At 46.0% G+C, this 14091-nt stretch overlaps 1 long non-coding RNA gene across 1 annotated transcript; it reads left to right on the forward strand.

Annotated features, from left to right (window-relative positions):
* Positions 1–1002: 1002 nt before the first annotated feature.
* Positions 1003–2923, forward strand: LOC124962198 (uncharacterized). Its single transcript, XR_007104436.1, has 3 exons — positions 1003–1474; positions 2504–2602; positions 2717–2923. It is a non-coding gene; the product is annotated as an uncharacterized LOC124962198 (long non-coding RNA).
* The last annotated feature ends 11168 nt before the right edge of the window (positions 2924–14091 follow it).

Raw genomic sequence — 14091 nt, forward strand, 5'->3', positions numbered from 1 at the left:
TCCTCCTGCCTCAGCCTCCCAAGTCACTGGGATGATAGGGGTGTGCACTGCACCCAGCCATATGTAGTGCTTTCTATTTTCCAGTATTTGAGGGGCAAATACTTCCTCCACAACTGATTTTAGGCCACCAATGTGATGTTACTACATGTGGAGTTGGGAAAAGAAATCCAGTAGCACATTCTTATGGTATTTCTACCATATAGATAGAATAGACCTAAATAATCTCAAGATAATAAATATTCAACACAAGAAAAATATTAGTCAATAAAATATTCATAAAACAGGAAGTCGTGTTTTGTGTATGTGTGATATTTTTAAAATAAAATTTAATTTTAAGATCCTATATTTTAATGTTATAATGGATATAATGTTCGGCCAAATTGCTGAACATTTAAGGATCAGTTAGCTCTCTTAAGCCGGTATGAACCAGTTTGAGCACATACTGGTTTTGGTCAATATACTTAAAGGTCAAGGAAGGTCAATTTCTTCACGAGGCCAAAAAAGCACCCATTGGTGATCAAAACTATAAAGTTATGATTGGACGGAGCCCCAAACCTGTTACTAAATACCCAACGCTGTCACTAAATATTTATTTATTTGTGTATTTTGCAGTGCTGGGATGGAACCCGGGGCCTCACGCTTGCTAGGCAATGCTTCTGAGCACATCTCCAGCCCTTTCCCATTTTGTTTTGAGACAGGGTCTCACCAAGTTGCCCAGGCTGACGTCTAACTTACTATCTTCCTGCCTCAGTCTCCCGAGTCGCTGGGATTTACAGGTGCCTGACTTCAACCTTGTCATTTTTTAGGTAAAGAGTTTAATGATTTAATGACTAATCGAGTGATCTGAACAGGTGTAGCATTTCAAGAGAGTAGAGGAGATTTGCCCTTCGGGAAAAAAAAAAAAAGAGATGAATTCTCTTTCGAGTGAGCCTAGAGGGACTCAGCGGGTTGAGCCCCTCTGTCAGAAGACACTGATAATTCTGATGAGAAACCTTTTGACTTCAATGTGAGCCTTTGTCTTTATGCATCAGATATGCAGAGTGGCACGGGGTGTCGCAGCTGAAGGAGTCACAGAGGCTCTACCAAGACGTTCCAGTGTGTGGTGACCAGGACCCAGACCAGGGAGGCAGCAGGGCCAGGAGGAAGGACAGGCCAGGATGGATCACAGCAGACCCTTCTACCTCCCTCAGGCCTGAGGCCGTGAACAGGAGACTCAAGAACAAAGCTCTGGAAGCACTTTCACAGAATTTGAAAAGGGACCTTCCCTCCCCAAATATCTAGCAAATGAGGTCTGTGGCACCAGAACGAGCAATCTGCCTTTCTTTCTTCTATTAAAAAAGAAACAAGGGATTTTGCCCAAGACTGTCGAGCAGAGGGGAAAGAGAAGCAGGTTTGGAGTTTGCTACCCTCTGCACAGTTGGCTTCAGGGCTCCCAGCCCGGCTTCTCCACCAGGCACAAGTTCTGTCCCAACGCGTGAGTGTCACCTGGGACCCAGCAACTCCAGCACACAAGCGAACCTTTAAAATGAATGTGTTGCTTTTGTGTGTAGGTTTTTTCCCCTCAATTTTTAAAACTCTGTTGTTCCTGAGGGGACTGGACTGTGAGAGGAGACATGGGCCCTGTTGTCCCTTGCTGGTGGCTCTCTGAGGCCTCCTCCAGGGGGCGGCCATTTCTGAGGGGCGGCTTCCCTGGCCTGCCCTCTGTTAGCTCCTCTTACTTAAAAGCTGACTGAGCTCTTGGCACATCTGTGAGGCCTCATTTCTTATCTGAGGACATCTTCACCCGGGTGACGCGGTTATCTGTTTTTAGACCTTGATGGTGGACATTGGACGAAGGGGGTAGTTCTGTTCTCTGCCTGAGGTTTATACACCAAACCAAAGAAAACAAGCCAAAGAAGAAAAATCACAAATCATAGCGAGCTGGAATCCCTTAACCTGACAAAGACCCTGAAAAGTGGCCTGGGGTTCTTCACCATTTGGTCTATTTGCTAAGTTCAAGGTCACTTTGGGTTCGGCAGACCATGATGCTGTTTTTCCAGTTCTTGGACAGAAGAGAACACAAAGCAGATGTTCTAGCCAGGTTTTACACCCACAGGGCTCAGGATAAATCCAATACATATGTTCTGATTTGTTCACTCTACTCACTAAATAACTATTTGATATCTAAGAAGGCTTCAGTGTTTTAATGAAATATCTCTTCCAAGTATGATTTTCTTTGAACCCAGCAGTCAGACTCTCCTAAAGATGAGAATTAATAATGGTGGGTGGCGTTGGTGTGTGTTTGACGCATTGCCAAAGATTCCTCTTTTCTCAACTTCAGTCTCCCTTCAAAACAGCTCATGCAAGTAATCGTAATAAATTACAATAAAAAAGCACCCTCTGTGGGGTAAGTGCCCAGCACGTGGGGATGCACCAGGAGCCAAGATTCCACTGAACTCTCGGTTTGAATCCTCTTACTTTTGTACAATTCAGCAAATACTGATCAAGTGCCTCTGTGTGCCAGGTGCCATCCCACGCCCGGGGAGGAAACAAGAAATACCTGAGACACTCCCAGGAAAGGACTTCTTATTTCTTCCCTTCAGCATGTGATCAGAGATGGCAGGTAAGGCGGAGCTTGTGAGGCCCATCAGTTAGGACATGTCTGACCAGAGGAGCAGAAAGCTCACCGGGGCTGTGATTGCTGGTTACCCCTAATATCCATTTCCCCTTCTACCAGGAGTAGAATCCCCAATTTTTAGCCCGCACATGGCCTTCTGGAATAAGGATGACGTCTCTCAGCCCGAAGCTGGTGTGGCTACGTCATCAAGTTCTGGCCTATAAAGAGACTTACCAAGGGCCTCTTCTGGGACGTACCACCCTTTTCTCCTTTTTGCTGACTGGACTCAGGTGTGATCACGGGGGTAGGAGAAGCCAGCTTGGTCTCAGGGAACAAAGTGCTTGTTCAGGTGGCAGAGCCACCAGAGAGATCTGTGGTCCCTGGGCTTGCTTTGCATTTTTTTTTTAAACTTGCAAAACAAATAAATGTTTAACTTGTTTAAACCACTGTCATTTGGGGGCTTTGGTTACGTGCAGCTGAACCTAAGCTGCTCATGCATTCGCGGCTGGGAGTCTAGAGGCATGGACTTCAGTGCTGGTTTGATTCGGCAGCTCACTGCTGGCCGCCAGGAACCAACGTCATTCCAGATGGTTGCTCTGCCTTTGCTATTGATTTCATCCAAAGATGATGGGGAGGACCATGCCCAGAAGTTCTCTCACGGTGTGAACGGGTGCCTTTCCTGGAAGCCCTCTGACATCGCCTGGCTTTTCATTGCTCTGAATCAGGTCAAGCACAGTCAGGAGGTTGCCCAGGTGGACTGGCTTCGTTCCAACAGAACCAATCCCTGTGACACAAATCAGGCTTACAGTAATTGACCTGGGCTGAGCAGGGTCCACCTGTGGAGGTAGGGTGGCCAATCTTCCACACTTTCACAGTTAGTGCCGTCCTCGAAGGACCCCATGGTCCACCCTTGCAAGGAGCTGCATAGCGTGGTCTTTGAAAGGTTTGCCATGATTGGCTGGAACATGCTGCTTCTCTACCTCAGCCACTAGGAGGAGGTTGGCAGGCCACCGAGAGCCATGCTATTGGAGAGTCCAGATGCAGGCTCCACACAGTTCCCAGAGAAACCCTTTGGAGATGCGCAGAGTAGTCAGAGTGACCCCCTCCCGGGACGGTGTGATTTAGGTGAATCCTAGGGCTGCCCCCAGAAGTCCTTCTCCAACCCACCCCCACCCTCTGCTCCAAGGCTACTTGAGGTGCCTACACTGGAACTTAGTTATTTAGGATTAAAGCATCCTTCCAGAGAGTTCCTAGTAAACAGGGAAGAATAACACGTTAAACCCAGCATGAATTTGTTGATTAGACTAATGAGAAACCCCATCCCCCATCTCCTTTGCCATAAGGAACCAGTGGGCAGTTGGTTTTCAGAGAGGGCAGGGTCGGGTATCATGACGGGCGGTCCTCAGTCCCTGGTCAGGGTCTGAGGCCAGGATAACAGGAATGATCGGGAAGGGGACATCAAAGTTGACCTTAATGACTTAGCACCTTAGCCCAGGGCTAGCCCCATGCAATTTATTCCGAGTGACAAAACTGCTCTCACTAGATTCTGTGGCTGTTGACAGACAACAGCTCCATTACCCCCTTTCTTGGATGCACCAGTAGTTGCCAGAATCTTTGAAGCTGGGCTTCTCACTCATCCACTGGGCCCACAGCACGGGCACCTGGCCTCAGAACACAGGCTTGTTGAAGTGACAGGACTCCATTAGTCTCCCCAACTGGAAAGGAGCAACCAGGGGAACATTCATTCAGAACAGAAGTCATGTCGGAGGAGTGAAGCCAGGAACGCTGACCCAAAATAGGACCAGAGAGCTGATATACAGAGGAGAGCAAAAGGTCTTTCATATTTTCAACCAGTTCTAAAAGCAATGCTATAACAAATGTCTGTTTCTGCAGTGAATCTGTTTGGGTACTATCTTCCAATAGACTATCAGTTCACTGGCTTATTTAAGCTTCTCACTTAAAGCCATGAGATATATTTAGATAATTAATCCCAAACTGACTGCCATGACCCAATTTATTCTTCCAAAGGGCCATTTCTGATGTTCTGAAGTGTTTTATTTCACCTTCAAACCAGCATCTCTCCAAGTATCATCCCTAGGCCATACACAAACCTCATGGCAGAGGAACAGGGGTAATGGTTCTGGTGGGCTGAGTACTGTAAATGCTCTACCTGGAACATACTAATCAGACTCACTGGAAATAGAGCCTAGAAATGAGCATTTAAAATAAGCAAGTCAAGTGATTTTGATGCAGTCTGGGGTTTAAGCCCACTGATTCTTAGAGTACCAATTACAGTACCTGTATTACAGTACAGTTTAAAAGGCTCTATTCTTTACAAGGACTTTTGTACACTTGGGCAGCATGGCAGTGGCACAAACCTGTAATCCTAGCTACTCAGGAGGCCAAGGTAGGAGGATCACAAGGGTGAGGCCAGCCTCAGCAACTTAGCTCAAAATAAAATCAAAAGGTCTAGGGATGTAGCTCAGAGAGAGGACACACTTGGTTGACTTGATCAAACGCAAGAATGATCAAGTTTTCACAATAGTGAACCACATGATCAGAAATCCAATTAGGTGGATGCCACATTCATTTACTACTAATGACAACGGTGTTGAGTGAGAATACATGTGACAGAAACCTGAGCCAAGGACATTCGAGGAATTATTCATACCTACTTTTCTTTTGTTAGCAATCCATGATGTCCCAGTTCCATTTCTAAATTTAGTGGAATTAAAAGTGAGGAACTCAAAATGATCTTGTGAATTGCAATCAGCAACCAACTGGAGGTCACTAAGGAGACGCCTGTTGGGATGAGTCTCACGACCCTGGAGCGGGCTGGGTGCGGGGTTTCTGCAGAACCCCTACTTAGACTGTGGTCCTCTTCCTCTCTCAGAATCCCTGTGGCCATGACATGGGGACAGAGGGGTCACATTTAGCCTTGGACTCCATGCCAGCCACTGAGTTCACAACACAACAGAGACCAGGCTCTGTGGTGGCCCCGGGCGGAACCGCCAGCTTGGCTGACAGACCCTCACATGGGCTTTGAGGCTACACTTGGTGAAAGACACAGATTACACTCCCGGGCTTATACTGTGCGTTCAAACATTTTCCCAGGGATGACTTTTGGATTTGTGACAGTTAGTCCTGAGTTAGAACAAATCCAGGCCATTCGGGGGTGATCTGGCCACAACACGTGATTGCATTTTTCTAAGCCCTGGTCAGACTGTACATTTTCCCATGATTCCTCCCTCTAATTATCTCTGCTTTTAATCTTTTTGATACCACCCAATTTATTTCTCCTGTACCACTGAAATAATGGCTTGTTTTCTAGTTTTCAAAACAGTCTGTGGTGGTTGTGGAATAATTCTTTGACCGTCAGCATTTATCAAAGTGTACCATGTTGGTATAAAGTGTTCCACTGCAAGATATGTCACTGCCTCCTTAAAACCCCGTGGTTTGATGAACTTCTTTCTGGTTCATGAAATCTGGCTCCTTATTTACCCTCTGAGGTCAGCAGCAAGCATTTGGGGAGTGGTCCTCCCTGTCTCTCATCTCTTCCGTGGGTTGAACCTGGACCCAACAGCTCACTCCATCTAAGAGGATGGAGAGAAAGGGCTCCGTCAGGAGTCCATTTGGTCAGCACGGAAGAGGCTTCCTGCCCAGACCTGCGTGGACCGACTGAGGCTGCGTGGCTGTCAGTCAGCCCCACCAGCACCGGCAATGCTTCACCTCAGCTCTGACGCCATCCATGCAGCCAGGTCCCATTCAAGGTCCTCCATCTCCTGGACATTTTCTGATTCCCCTTCTTAAAGAATCTCAAACCAGAGATCCACCAGTTTCTTCTTGGGATCAAGCCTCTCCCAACACTAAACTCATGGTCTCCACTCCCCACCTCCACCCAGTCTCCTCCAGTGTTCTCAGTGGTCCTCAAGCACAGCGTCCCTCAGGAGCCAGGAACATAGAAACACAAAGACTGGAGCCTGGCCAGGCGAGGTGGTGCACGCCTGTAATTCCTGCAGCTCAGGAGGCTGAGGCAGGAGGATCGCAAGCTCAAAGCCAGCCTCATCAATAGCAAGTCACTAAGCAACTCAGTGAGACCCCATCTCTACATAAAATATAAAAATAGGGCTGGGGATGCACCTCAGTGGTTGAGTGCCCCTGAGTTCAATCCCTGCTACCCACCACCCCACAAAAAAAAAAAAAAAAAGACTGTGCCCTCTCCAAGGGAGGCAAGGGGAGAATTCCTTCTAGTCTTTTTGTGAACTACAGGCGCAGCAGCAGCAGCAACAAAAACAACCTACGCAGAACCACGAACCACATGCGGACAAAGAAAAAAGAAAAAGTACGACATTAACTAATTTCTCAACAATTCAGTCTGATATAAAATTCTCCCCAAGTTTTTCCTACAGGTTTGTTTAATGCTTCTTTTTTTCTATTGTTACGCTGGTTGGGTTTCTACCTCTGCTCCTTCAAGATATTTCCACTAAAGCGGCTGCATCTATTTCTGCACGCCCATTTCACCCAGCGAGTGATGGTTGGTTGCCCTTTCCCTGGTTTGAAGTCAGTACCACACAATTCCACGAAAACTTGATTGTGGTATGTTTCAGTCCTCGTAGGGTGTATCAGTAAAAACTTAAACGACTGCATTATTCTTAAGTGCTCTTTCTTTTGGATAACTTTCACATTATTTGTCAAGTTGTATTAATGATCCTAGGGGAACTGTAATGCTAAATTCACATATTAATTCAAGATACATTATCTTTACTGTGTTCTTAACCAGAGGCAGGAAAAAAAAGGACCATTTTTAAAATGTCTCTATTTTTCCTATTATGGTATTTTGCAGTCTTTGAATAAGATAATGTTTCTTATTCCAAGATGAGTCAGGACTCAAGAATTTAAGTTTTTTATTGTTCTTCTAGAATGGAGTATCTTTTCCTATGTGTTACCAATATAAGGAGTAATGCCACATTTTATGGATTTATCCAGACCTCCAAAATTCCTCACAGCTCTCCTCTCGTGGGTGTTGTGATAGGTAATAATGTTGTTTTCCTGTGTGGGTGCTGCTCCCTGTCTTGCTTTCTCCGATGTCACTGTTGACGTTTCAGTCCGTGCTGACTGTAACCATGGCAGGGGGCCCAGCTCTCCTGCTTGAGGGAGTCTCCATCTTACACAACGCCTGTCATCCCAGCCACCCGGGAGGTTGAGGCAGGAGGATTTCATGTTTGAGGCTCACCTGGGCAACTTAGCGAAGCCTCGTCTCAAAATCTAAAAACTAAAACCAAAAAGGGCTGGAGATGTCGCTCAGTGGTGGGGAACCCCTGGATTCAATCGCTAGTGCTGCACAAGAAAAACAAAACAGGGGCTGGGGTTGTGGCTCAGTGGTAGAGCGCTTGCCTAGCACATGTGAGGCACTGGGTTCGATTCTCAGCACCACATAAAAATAAATACACAAATAAAGGTTAAAAAAAAAAGAATGCTTTAAAAAAAAAGCAAAAACTTATCACTCGACTGGATACATGGGTAATGCAGTAATATCTAAATTTGGCTCAAAACTCAAAGCTAAAAAACAAAGAAGCAAGAAAACTAACCAACCCACCCAGTAGCTAAGAAAAGCCAGAGCTTCCTCCTGAGGATCTCTGAGTGTCTCCTTGCTTCATGGGCACAGTCTCCTGGGGCGTTTCTCTCCCCGAGGGGCCCACCCCTGGCAGTCCCTGGAAGGGCACCCAGCTGTTTGTCCAGAGCAGTCCTGCTTCCTGGGTGAGGTTGCCTATGGGCCACGTGTGGGCAGGCCTCTAGCCCAGCCCCAAGAACTGCCCCTTCCAGAATCTTCCTTGTTTCAACTCAACTATGCAACGTGGCATGTTCTTTTTGGTCCTTCAACCCCAGGGATAAAGATTCTGGTGACTGCCTTATAAGTACGAAGCAGTGATTCATGTCGTGAGGTCCCTCTATGAATAGGTTGGCTGTCATCGCCAGGTAAACACCAACAGTTACGACAAACAGTAGATTTTCCTAAGTGGATACCTTGATTAAAAGAATTGTGTATTTTTCTGATATATTTTGGACTGTTGAAATATACATTCTGTCTTGGCCAATATGGGAGCATTGTTCTTTACAAGTATTTTGGAAAAGTAACTCCATTTTTTTTTTTTTTTACACATATCAAATTGGCAAAGATTTTAAAAATTTAACTCATATTTTGTAATGGCAAGAGCAACTTGGCAAATCTATCATTATTTTAAATGTACATGCCCTTTTACCCAGTAATCCCACTGCCAGGTAGTTATTGTTCATGTATAATAAAATGTGTGTAATGTCCAGGGATATATAGAATATATATAATTTATAATAACAGAAAACCTGGAAGCATCTTAAATATGTCTAGAACTCGATTGGCTATGATTATACTGGGTATAACTATGGGAACTATGGTTCCGGATGGGGATATGCAGACTACAGTGGTCAACAGAGCATTTATGGCAAGGCATCTTGAGGGGGTGGCGATCACCAAAATAATTACCAGCCGTACTAAAGGAGGACATTGGAGAAAACAGCGGGAACTTCATTGCAGGCCATGTGTCACCCTGACCACATCTATCTCTGGGGGCAGCCCGTTGCGGCAGAGCGCAAGGCATACACCAGAAAACGCTGTCCTGTGGAGATGCTAAAGAAACCCATCTTGCAGGACGACATTGAAGACTGGTCTTCTGCTGATCTAAGATGATTATTTTGTAAAAGACTCTCTAGTGTACAAGACACAACTGTGTCTCAACTGTATATAGCTGCCAATTAGTTTTCTTTGTTTTCACTTTGTCCTTTGCTATCTGTCTTATGACACAATGTGGGTTTGTGTTTATACAAATTTTATTTGTATGATTTCATGTTAAACCTCAAATAAATGCTTCCTTATGTAAAAAAAAAAAAAAAAAAAAAAGAAAAGAAAAGAAATCGACTGGCAAAATAAGTAATGATACAACTGTTTCCTAGAGTCCCACATAACCAATGTTACAAATCAGACAGACCCATAGGAAACATGACCGAGACTCAGTAATTGAAAAGATTAGATGGAGCACAATACGTGCCCTATTTGTATTTTTAAGAAGCAGAATTATACTCATATATACACAGAAAAATTCTGGAAGGGGTCTGGGGATATAGCTCTGTTGGTGAAGTACTTGCCTTGCAAGCACAAGGCCCTGAGTTCAATCCCCAGTACTGTGCAAAAAAAGAAAAAAAAAAAGGGGGGCAGTAAAATCCTGGAAGAATACTACTTGCCTACTTTACCATTATAACATGTAATTTCTATAATTAAAGAACATCTATTGTTCTCATTATAAAATGAACATAATTTTATGGTAGAACTCTTCAAAGACAGAAAGATGGGCTGGGGCTGGGGCTCGGCGGTACAGCGCTTGCCTAGCACGAGTGACACACTGGGTTTGAACCTCAGCACCGTGTGAAAATAAATAAAGATATTGTGTCCATCCACAACTACAAAATATTTTTTAAAAAGACATAGAAAGATAATGATGAAAATAAGAATTACTCAGATATAAATATAAATTAGCCAACAACAACCCGATGTTTTTCCTTTGGTATGTTTTTCCAATGCACACATGCTTTTCAAGGTCAGCCGGTGTCCACCTAGCTTTAGTCACCTTCTTCCCCACCGCTCAGTGCCCTGTCACGAGGATTCTTCCATATTAGTCAATAAGGGAAATATTTTCCCTGGATTATCCAACCTCATTCCCTTTATGGCAATTCAGGGCAGTGGAATGGGAACAGGCTTTGGGCTCAGAAGACCCATGATCAGCCCACACCTCTGCCAGGGAGTCGTTCAGGCAGGTCACTGGCCTGAGCCACCTCACCATGCTGGCAAACCAAGCCAGCGCCATTACCACATGACGGTGGCAGCGTGATGGGACACCACGGGCAGGTGCTCTCTGAATCACAAAGTGTAAGAGGCTGTCCTGGCTCTAACCCAGACCCTCAGGTCCTCGCTGGCCCTGGTGACTCTGTCTCCTCCTTGTGGAGGGAGGGACTAAGATTCTCTCAAAGGAAACCTCCTGAGCAATGAGGACAGAAAGACCCCCACGCCTGGACCAACCCCACATTTCTAGCCCCTTCTGCAGAGCCCAGCATCTCACCACCAGCTCAGTCCCTTCCTGAACTTCACAGGGAAACACTCTTCAGGAGGGGGTTGCTATTGCCTTTACCCAACCAGTCCTTATTTCCCCTTGTGTCTGGCAAAATCCTACTGGCCCTTTAAGGTCCACATCCAGTGCTGACTTTCCTGGGAGGCCTTCCTTGACATCTAAGACTAAAATTATGGTTTCTGCTTGTGACCTACATCTTGGTCTCTAACTGATCCATATGTGGTTATCCCATAGTTTAGGAATCCCTTGACTCTTATTGTGTAACTGGCACCTTTTAGAGCATCTCCTGTTATTGTTTGGATCTGGGATGTCCCCAAAGGCCCAGGTGCTAAAGGCCTGGGCCTTAGCTTTGGGCTATTAGAAAGTGGTGGAAACTTCTAAGAAGTGGCCTACTGGGAGGTAGGTCTTAGGTCTTTGTGGGGAGTGCATCCTTGAAGGGACTTGTGGGGATATTGTTTTCTTTTTCTCTGCTTCCTGGCTGCTATGAGAGGGACAGTATACTCCACTACACTCTCCCTGCCATGATGTCCCGTCTTACCACTGGACCGAAGCAACAGGGACAATCAGTCATGGACTGAAATATCTGAAACTGTGAGCCAAAATAAAACTTTCCTCTTTTTAAGTTGATTATCTCAGGTATTTTGTTACAGTAATGGAAAACTGACTAACATACTGCCAATCCTATAATTCATCTCCATTTTTTCAGGATCTGCCTTCTTGTGCATCAGCCAGATTTGGCCATAGTGGATGAAACAGGGGCAAAATCCCTGAGATTCTCTCTTTAGGGATTTTGAAATTGACAGAGAATGTTGTATGCCAAGAAGATCCAAAACTAATGAACAGAGACCAAAAGTCATGTAACCCCAGCAGGAGCGAGTGATTGAAAGGAAGCAACTTGGTCCTGACAGCTTTCTAAGTCACAGTTTTAGTGCATGGACGTTTCTGCTGTGACTTTCAGCAGTTTTGGGCTCCATGAACTATCCCTACAGGTGGCAATGTCTTCTTCCATTTAAGGAGCTGGACACCTAAAGAGATCACCATAAAACAATGTGAATGGTCAGTAATGGAGACACACCCTAAGTTTTATGGGCACAAGGAACTGAGGGAAAGTGCTGAGAGGGGTTGTCAGTTCATCTGTCTTTCCATATTTAATGCCCTGGTTTATCTCCTTTGTATCATTACTCTTGAGCTTTCGGGTTGTTATTAAGAAAAATAAGGGTTGCCTGAACAAAAGCACTATGATATCTCAACAGTGGATCTGATAACAGAGATGGTTACTAGGCAACTAGTGGACAGACAGAATACAGAGTGGTGGATATGCTGGACAAACGGATGATTCACATACTGGACAAGACCGAGCAGGATGGAGGAGATCCTATCGTGCTATTCAGATGGTGCAGAACTTAAAACGCTGAACTGTCTGTTTCTGGAATTTCTCTTTTGGTATTTTTCAAGCCACAGTTGACTGACAGTGGAAAGTGAAGTCACAGAACATGGGAACCTCCTGTAGGGATGTCGTCTCCCGGGCCGTCCAATTAAATCAGAATCTCTAAGGTGGAAGCTGGGCGCTGAATTTTTTTTTTTTTTTTAAGCTGCCCAGGTGATTTTAATGAGCAGGTAGTGTGGACAACCCGACTCCTCGGGGGTTTTCAGCTAGAGAGAGATTCATTTGTAGAAAAATCATTTTGGAAGCTAGACTTGAGCAGGGAGCCGGCAAGTCACCTGCTGAGCACGCGGGGAGGGTGCAGCATACCTGGAGTGAGACAAAGTCGTGGAGATGGAGAGAGGAGCACCAAGCAGGAGTTAAACACTGTCAGGTTTGAGCTGTAGAGTCTGGAGAGGAGGCGAGGTCGCTCAGGCGGACTTGATGTTCCAGCTCAGGGAACTGGAAATTCCCCAAACACAGACAGAGGCAGGGCTGGGGGCAGGCGGGGAGCTCTGCTTTGGGCCCGCGGATGGGAGGTGGTGCCTGGGTGACCAGGTAGATGGAGATCAGGCAGCTGGAGAGACCCGTCTGATGCTTCGAGACCTCATAGAAATTACTTGCAACTTGACAGCGGATTGTGTGTTGTTTTATGTTTTTATCATTTTTCGAGTGTAGCCTCCAGAAAAAGCACTTGGATAGGTTACAAAGGTGGTGTGGGTGTTCATATCAAAGGCGGCCCCACCCTGTCACCGCCTGAGCTGGGGTTTGACCGTCTCCAGACCTTGAAGTCAGGTGGTTTCTCCAGGGTTCTAAAGTTAGCAGCACAGCTGTGCCGTGGTGGGCAGGACGCTGAGGCCCCCTCAGCTGACAGCTGGGCTCTCCTTTGTGGGCTGTGTTTGTGTGAGTGGGTCAGGGATCAAGCCGAATCTGTTTCTTTGAAGAATTTCCCCCGGAGCTGTGTGTCCTTGTGCCAGTGTGCTCAAAGAGGACAGAAATGTCTTCTGTTGCCAAGTGGAAGGGGAAGAACGGGGAGGGGCATGTGCAAAGCAGCCTCATGGAAGGGCTGATTTTCAAGACAGTTCACTGTGGAAATGGCACCCGAAGACAGGTGAGGAGCCAGGAGCAGTAGTCCACGTCTGTCATCCCAGAGACTTGGGAGGCTCAGGCAGGAAGATCCCAAGTTTGAAACCACCCTGGGCAACTTTAGCAAAGCCCTGTCTCGAAAAAAAAAAAAAAGTGGGACTGGGTGGGAATGTAGCTCAGGATCCCCAGTACTGCAAAATAAAAATAGAAAACAAAAAATAAATGAATCCAGCAGGTTAGACTCTGGCTCAATGCTTTCTCCTGGGCTGGGGTGGGGCTCTGTGGCAGAGCACTTGCCTGGCATGAGTAACGCCCTGGGTTCCATCCCCAGCATGGCCAAAAACTAACTAAATAAACAAGATCCTCTCGAGGGAACACCTTGTTTGGAACTGAATGCTCTGGCATATTTCAGAATGGTTTCTTTCCCCCTCCTTCTGCTGGAAGCACGAGGGGATTTTCCTCTGGTGTTTAATGTGGAAATCTGATCGAATTCCAAGAAGGGAATCTCATGGAAGTGTGGGAGTCCCCCCTATGTCTGGGTCCCCCTGGAGTTTTTAACTCGTAGCCTTTTCACACTTGGCCTCCAGCAATTCATCAATTGCAGCTCAGGTTTTTCTGCAGTGCACCAGCTCCCACACAAGCTTCTGCTAACGAGTTTCTGCTCTGGTAGGTAAGCTGTGATTCTCCGTATCCATCTGCCCTTCTCTCCAGTTTTAGGGACACCAGTTTCCCCTGTGAGCTCACGTCTCTTAGAGTTGTTACTAAGAACTGCTTGGTCAGTTTGTTCAGCTTGTCACTTCTGGTTGGGGGGGTAGTGGCGGCTTCCAAGT

The sequence above is a fragment of the Sciurus carolinensis genome, chromosome 12 (assembly GCF_902686445.1).
Source record: "Sciurus carolinensis chromosome 12, mSciCar1.2, whole genome shotgun sequence".
Taxonomy (NCBI): Eukaryota; Metazoa; Chordata; class Mammalia; order Rodentia; family Sciuridae; genus Sciurus; species Sciurus carolinensis.